At 43.9% G+C, this 8393-nt stretch overlaps 1 long non-coding RNA gene across 1 annotated transcript; it reads right to left on the bottom strand.

Annotated features, from left to right (window-relative positions):
* Positions 1-257: 257 nt before the first annotated feature.
* LOC110343436 lies at positions 258-8120 on the bottom strand. The gene is made up of 3 exons (XR_002385708.2): positions 7997-8120; positions 3067-3180; positions 258-1081 (listed from the first exon to the last, which is right to left on the bottom strand). It is a non-coding gene; the product is annotated as an uncharacterized LOC110343436 (long non-coding RNA).
* Positions 8121-8393: the final 273 nt, after the last annotated feature.

The raw sequence follows: 8393 nt of genomic DNA on the forward strand, positions 1-8393 counted from the left end.
TTGTTTGTGTGTGCGTGCGTGCGTGCATGCGTGCATGTGTGTGTGCGCGTGTGCATGTGTGTGTCTGCAGCTGCTACCATGCTGCTACCATTCCGAAGTGTTGATTTCAACGCTTTTCGTTTTCCCTAACTTGAGGGCCTCCCCCCAACCCCCCACCCCCATCTTAAATTTTTATTTCACTCCGGTCGTTTTGTTTAAAGTTGAAGTCTTCCATATCACTTTAGCAAAAGTGGAAAAGGAAAACGCTTATAGAAGGTTAAATCAGCTTTATTCTGTAAACAGTGCGTAAATTATCATCTCCTCCCTTAACAGCCGAATTAGTGCCTTTACAGCAAAACCGCAAAGCTGGAGAGTTAAAACGTGGGGCTGGCGCGCCACCTGCTGGTAAGAAAGAAAGATCAAACACAGCCGCGAAAGCCACTGGAGGCCCATGTCTCTCTCTCCCGGTGACTTTTATTCCTTTAAAGAATTGTCTTTTCATGGGTATCTGGTGTGATTCGTGCCCTGTGATTGGCACCTACACACGTGATAGCGAAAGCGCCCATCCTTACAGACAAGAATCGCTTGGACTCCAGGGGAGAATTGCTCCTGTCCTCCGGACAACCTCTAGAAAGATCTGTAACTAAGCATAGAAGTCCCTCTGGGTCCACAGGGCTGATATTCATCTCAAAGATGGTCCACGGAGCTTCTGGTGCAAGTCTTGAAGGGTGAGGAAGTCTCGTGGGAACGAAGTGAGAAATAGTGCAGTGTGTTGGGGACAGCGGGTGCCTGCACCAGGGGCGCACGGTGCGTGCATGGACCAGAAGCAATTTCAGACAGCTTGTGCTCCAGGGGGCAACGTGGACCCAAATCTGCTATGTGAAGGCATAAATGCGGCGCCATTCAGGTTTCACGTTAGAAACATCACCCTGACTGCATTGCGAAGGACAGACAGAGGCCTGGAGGGCCCGGAAGGTTACAGGCAACTGGTGGGACCCTGCAGAGGGGTGTGGCTGAGACCTGCCCAGCAGGCGACTTTAGAGTGGTTTAAATGCGTTTAAATGCGGGCTCAGGCATCGAAAGACGCTCTAGGTTTATATGGCTGCAGAGAAAAAGAACATTTCTTATAAAAAAAAAAAAAAACAAGCCCAGCTTTCTAATGTAATTCCTTTTCTCTTCTTATCCTTTGGTCATAGGGACAAGTTAAGGCATCCTACATCGTCTGAGATCATAACTGCCATGCAAATTCAAGTGCGCAATAATAAACTAAACTTGGAGACTTTCAAAAACCACTGATCTCAACCAAAACAGCATTCAGTGAGAGAGTGCAGGGACACTGACTTGTATCAATAGTCCTAAGCTCCCCCAGAAAAGGAAGAAAAACAAACAAACAAACAACTGCAGAGTTCCAATAATGTTTGGGAAGTTTGGGTTATTATGATGATAAATTGTAAAATTAAATATATTTTTAAAAAAGAGCCACATTTTGTCTACTGGGTATCAAGGCAAAGGCATTATCAACAACTATTTGTACACATCAGCTGCCACGGATGACAAACAAGTTAAAGTAGCATGACTACTGTGTCTTCCGGGAGTAGACAATACCGTCTATCAAGCTGCATATAATGTAATAAGAATTTATACACCGTATACAAACCTATGTGAACATTTATATCCCACGTCCATTAACAAGAGTCTCCACCCACAAAAATGCAATGCAGTCTAGGAACAGACAACTCAAAATGCCTTTCTTATGGAACATTTGACCTGCGGCAGCTGAACAACAGGACGGGATTGCCCAAATCGGCCTTTTTAACAAATGGAAGTGCAAACTTTCAGCTCCCAAGCAGAGAGCCTTGTGCCTTTCTTCATCTCCGTAACGCTGCCTAGCAACAGAGCATTGCTTCGTAATCACATACATGAATACACAGCTTGTAGGAATTTCAAAACGGGAGACAAAGGAGCCACATGGTTGGCAAATTAACAGCCCAGATCATAACTTCATGAAGACGCACATACCCCGCCTTCGTGGGAACACTAAATGCACAGGTATGCATAATTGAGGTTGTCTCTCTCCATATAGTGTATGATCTAGAAGAATAATCACTTCAGACAGTGTTCTTTCAAAAAAAATGGTGTATAGGAGACATGAGTGGATTAAGCATGCAAACCCAGCACCTGAGGGTGAAAACAGAAGAATTGCAATGTCAAGACCAACCTGGGCTGTATAAACAGATCCGGTCAACAGCCAGACAACCCAAAGCCTGTTACCTGTGAGTACACATATATGTGTTTTCTCGACGTATTCACGGGGGAGCTGGGGAGGAAACTCGGTTGGTAAAGAGCCATTGCAGGAGAATGAAGACCTGAGTTTGACCTTCAACACCAGGACCAAAACTCGGGTGTGACAGTGTGTGCTTGTAATCCCAGCGCTGGGGAGTCAGGGACAGCATCCCTGGGGCTCTCCACCAGCAAAGCTAGACAAAGCAATGTGCTCCCAGCTCAAAAGTTAAGGTGGAGAATGACTGAGGAAGACACTCGGACCTGTGACCTCCGACCTCCACGCGCAACTGCATACCCATGCATTCCTGCTTGCCTGAACACGCATGCACACGTACAGGAACAGGTTCTCACACAAAAGAAAGACAGGAGAGAGTAGACATGCACTTGTAAAGTGACGCCGTGATCGCCTGAGAACACGTTGTCTCATTCGCTCACAAGAACTTTTGGTCAAAAAAAAATTGAAATTATGTTTGCTTTGTAGTCTGCTTTTGAATGGTCTGATTAGTGCCTCTCATATTCCTAGAAGTTAATTTGTGCCATTTGGGTGACCTGTGCTTCTGCCCTGGGTTTTATCAATTTAAGAATGCATACACCACTGGGAGATGTGTGTTTCGGTTCTGGATTTTATGAATTTAAGTGAATTTCATAGATTGAAAAAGGGAAGGCAATGCAAGATTAAATTCATCACTCCAACCATCTTTAACTGCACAGTTCTCCCTCAGGCTGTCCATCCCGGTGTAGGAAATGGTGTGCTGTTATGAAGGTTGTAAACAAGCGTCCTGCCAGATGGAGAGGTGGACATACCATATCCAGCCAGCAAGGGGGCTACTTCTCGTTCCTGACCTTCACACGGACTTTGACAGAGTGGACTGAAGAGCGAGATCATTCTCATTCATTTCCTGCTGTTGAAAACTAAACCTACAGGGATGGAGAGGCTGCTCAGTGGTTAAGAGTGCATGCTGCTCTTCCGATATAGATCCCAGAATCCACGTGGAGCAGCTCCCAGTCACCTATAACTCTAGCTCCAGGGAACCCAGAACCCTCTTCTAGACACACACACACACACACACACACACACACACACACACACACACCACTTAAAATTTAAAAACCTATTTTTATAGTATATATATATATATATTTGATATAATCAACTCTCATCCAAAAATGGTTTAAAATTAAGCTGTGATTCACAGGGCTATGCAAATGTCAGTGATGGCGGTAGAGAAATGCACTCAGTTTTAAACAAACCACACAACTACACACCACAAAAGTTTAGAGAAAGGAGCGTCTTATTTAAATCTATGAACCGTTACGTGAACAAGACGACTAGTGACAGCCCTATGAGGGAAGCGCAGAATCCCTGCAGCGCTGTCCCTGAGACCCTTCAACCGTCCCCTACACAACATTTATAGAGGCTGTGCTCTGTGTAAAAGCCAGAATCGACATCCCAGTCCACAACCCCAGGAGAAGACCCCCCCAATTCCAGAGGCCACACCAGTTCCCAGAACCCCAAAATTCCAGAGGCAAAGAAGACCACCAAAACTAAAACCCTAGCGGAGACACAAAGACTCCCTGGTCATCAGAACCATGGGTAGTTCAGGCCAGAAGACCAGAAAGCAAGGGAGAAAACATCCAAAAGGCATCCGTCCAACAAAGATAAATTCAGAATTTGGCACCTAAACTGATACTCACCCCAAACCTAGATGACTAGAGGCCAGTATAAGAACACAATCAACAAAACCCAGGGCAACATGGCATCACCAGAGCCCAGCTATTCTACCACAGCAGTCCCTCGATATTCCAGCACAGCAGAAGCTCAAGAAAATGACTTCCAATCCAATCTTAGGAAGATGACAGAGGCCCTTGTCTTAGTTAGGGCTTCTTTCCTTGCGAAGAGACACCAAGTTGAGGCAGAACCACGCCCCTCCTTGCTGCACCAAGGCTGAGCAAGGCATCCCACCGTAGTGAATGGGCTCCAAAAAGCCGGCTCATGCACCGGGGATAGACCCTGGTCCCACTGCCAGGGGACCCACACCCCCTGAAAAAAAAAACAGACCAAGCAATACAACTGTCAGCCACATGCACAGGGCCTTGTTTGGTCCCATGCAGACGCCCCAGCTGTCTGTCCAGAGCCCATTAGCTTCCAGTAGCTCAGGTCAGCTGTCTCTGTGGGTTTCCCCCATCATGATCTTGATTTCCCTTGCTCATACAATCCCTCCTCCCTCTCTTTGACTGACTGGACTCCCTGAGCTTGGCTCAGTGCTTGGCTGTGGATCTCTGCATCTGCTTCCATCTGTCACTTCGTGAAGGTTGTATGATGACAATTAGGGTTGCTTTTCTAATCCACAGCCCCTGGGTTCATATGTCTTCAAACGAACAAACAAACAAACAAAAACCAAGGTCAGGCTTATCACAGCAATACCCCAGTCCCCGTTACCAGCTAGAAACCGTAGCTAATACAGGCTTTAAAAAGGAAATGAAAAACAAAATCCCTTAAAGAAAACACAAACAGGTAAAGGAAATGGATAAAACCATTCAAGACCTGAAAATGGAAATAGAAGCAATAGTGAAAACACAATCCTAGAGACAAAAAATACGGATAAGTAAACAGGAACTACAGACTCAGGTATCACCAGCAGAATACAAGAGATGAAAGAGAATCTCAGAGGTAGAAGACACAATAGAAGAAAGTGATACAACAGTCAAAGAAAACTTTAAATCTAAAATGTTCCTGACACAAAACGTCCAGGAAATCCGGGACTCTATGAAAAGATCAAACCTAAGAGTAATAGGAATAGAAGGAGATATCGAGCTCAAAGGCTCAGAGAATATCTTCAACAGAGCCATAGGAGAAAACTTTCCTAACCTAAAACAGAAGATGCCTATAAAGGTACAAGACGCTTACAGGACACCAAATAGTTTGGACCAGAAAAAAAGGCCTCATGTCACACAATAATCAAAACCCTAAACATACAGAAGAAAGAGTGTTAAAAGCTTTAAGGGAAAAAGGCCAAATAACATAAAGGCAGAGCCTGTCAGAATTATACCCGACTTCTCAATGGAGATGCTAAAATCCAGAAGGGATTGGACAGATAATCTTGCAGACTCTAAGAGACCAGAGATGCCACCCCAGACTACTAACCCAGCAAAACTTTCAATCAACATAGATCAAGGAAACAATATATTCCATGACAAAGTCAAATTTAAACATTATCTATCTATAAATCCAGCCCTACTGAAAGTTCTAGAAGAAAAGCTCCAACCTAAGTAAGTAAATTGCAACCATGAAAGCACAGGAAATAAAATCTCACACAAGCAAAATCAAAAGAAGGAAAACTCATACACACACACACACACACACACACACACGATTGCACATGTACTCACACACTACCACAAACACCACCAAAAACAACACACCTCAACATCAAAGACGTGCATTATCTCAGAGTGACAGATTGGCAAAAGATTTTCCAAGCAAATGGACCCAAAAAGCAAGCTGGTACAGTGATTCTAATATCTAACGAAATAGACTTCCAATCAAAATTAACCAAAAGAGATAGTGTCTTTGGGTTTATATTGCTGTGAAGAGACAGCATGACCATGACAACTCTTATAAATGAAAAAAAAGTTTAATTGGGGTGGCTTACATTTTTAGAGATTTAGTCCATTATCATTACAATGTGGCCTGGTAGTGCTCAGGCAAACATGGTGCTGGAGAAGTAGCCAAGTGTCCTACATCTTGACTTGCAGGCAAGAGGAAGTAGTCTATCTCACTGGGAATGGCTTGAGCATATATGAGACCTCAAAGCCTGCATCCACAATGACACACTTCCTCCAACAAGACCATAACAGAGGCACTCCCTTTGGGGGTCATTTTCTTTCAAACCACCACAGATAGGAAAGGACACTTCACACTCACCAAAGGAAAACTCCACCGAGATGACATTTTGTAACATCTATGCCCCAAATGCAAAGGTACCCACATTTGTAAAAGAAATATTACTAAGGCATAAATCACACATCGCAGCCCACAAATTTATAGTGGGAAACTTCAACAACCTATTCTCTCCAAAGGACAGCTAACCAGATGGAAACTAAATGGAGAAATAATGGAACTAACAGGCAGTATTAACCAAATTGACCTAACAGATATCTACAGAACATTTCACCCAAACACAAAATAATATACCTTCTTCTCAGCAACTCATGGAAAGTTCTCCAAAATTGACCTCATACTCAGTCACAAATCAAGTTTCAAGAGATAAAAGAAAATTGAAGTAATCAGACCACCAAGGATTAAAAATGAATTTCAACAATAGAAACAAGAAAAAGACTATATTCTCATTAAAACAACTCCCTACTAAGTGACCACTGGGTCAAAGACAAAATAAGAAAGAAATGAGAGACTTCCTAGGAGTCTATGAAAATGAATATATAACACACCTAAACTTGTGATACAGTGAAAGCTCTGCTAAGAGGAAAGTTCATAGCACTAAGTGCATTCATGAAGGAATGAGTCCTCATACTAGCAACTTAACAACATACCTGAAAACTCTAGAACAAAAAGATGCAAACATGTCCAAGAAGAGTAGAGGGCAGGAAATAATCAAACTCAGGGCTGATATCAATGAAATTGAAAAACAAAGAGAACATTACAAAGAACCAATGAAACAAAGTGTTGGTTCTTTGAGAAAATCAACAAGATAAACAACCCCTTATCAAACTAAAAGTCACGAAAAGAATATCCAAATGAAGAAAACCAGAAATGAAGAAGGGGACATAACAACAGACACAAAGGAAATCCAAAGAATCATTAGGTCATACCTTAATTGAAAAATCTAAATGAAATGGACAATCTCCTCAATAGATACCACTTACCAAAGTTAGGCCAAGATCAGCTAAACAATTAAAATAGAACTATAACCCCAAGAAAATAGAAACAGTCACTAAAGGTCTCCCAACCCAAAAAAAAAAAAAAAAAAAAAAAGCCCAGGGCCAGACAGGTATAGCACAGAATTCTACCAGAATTTCAAAAAGGAGCTGATTCCAACACTCCTGAAAATACAAACAGAAGGAACATTGCCAAACTCATTTTATGATGCCACTGTCACCTTGATACCCAACGACTCAACAAAGAAAGGGAATTACAGAAAAACATCCCTCATGAATACTAATGCAAAAACATTTAATGAAATGCTTGCAAACGGAATCCAAGGACACATTGAAAAGATCATCTACCGTGATCAAGTAGGGTTCATCCCAGAGATGCAAGGATGGTTCAGTGAACACCTGTAGCTAATGGCTCATCAACCTGTGGATTCCAGCTCAACAGGTGTCCTATCTACTTTCTAAATAAGAGCGGGGGTGGCAAATACCCCGAGTGTCTCTTTTAAAGACTTGCTCTGGCATCAGCCCGAGGCTCCCTGTATTGCCCTCCGCTTGTCCAGTGAAGTTTGAGCGTCTTCTCTGTGTGACCACCTCTGCTGGAAATGGCAGAGTGCTCCCAGTTCCACACCCAGCCCTTATGGGCACACTGGTCATCTTCCTCAGACTGGTGTCTGACGCTGTCATCTGTGTGCACAGCTCCCTGAGACCTTGCTGGTGTCACCTTCGACACCCGCCCCCCTTCTCCTGTCAAACCAGGCCTTCGCTCCTCCCGAAACGCACCAAGCACTCGCCTTGCTCCTGGCATTTTGTTCTTCCTCTACCTGGAAAGCGGTCCACAAACCTGAATATTGCAAGGACGGGACTGCCTGTGAGTCTCCTATTCATACATCGCCCGCCTTAGAGGAGCCAGCCTTTGCTACAGGCTGGATCTCATCGTCCGTATATTGGCACGTTGTAGAGATCTCACAGACCCTCAGCACTGACCACGCCCTTTTGGGCGTGGTCATAGGTACGTGGGTGGGGGAGAGGCAGAGATAAAAGTCAAGGAAGGAGGGGTCACGCTGTCTCTTGGGGTTGCGGTGGAGGTCAGAGACCAGCAAAGCGCTGACCTGAGTTCTCGGCTTCTCATGAAGGTGACCTCTCTCTCTCTAATAAAGTATCATACGACTCCATATCCATGGTATGGCTCCGTATCCACCATCGGCACATTCCGGTCTTAAACAAAACACGGCTTTCCT

Source organism: Mesocricetus auratus, unplaced genomic scaffold (genome assembly GCF_017639785.1).
Source record: "Mesocricetus auratus isolate SY011 unplaced genomic scaffold, BCM_Maur_2.0 Super-Scaffold_100009, whole genome shotgun sequence".
NCBI lineage: Eukaryota > Metazoa > Chordata > Mammalia > Rodentia > Cricetidae > Mesocricetus > Mesocricetus auratus.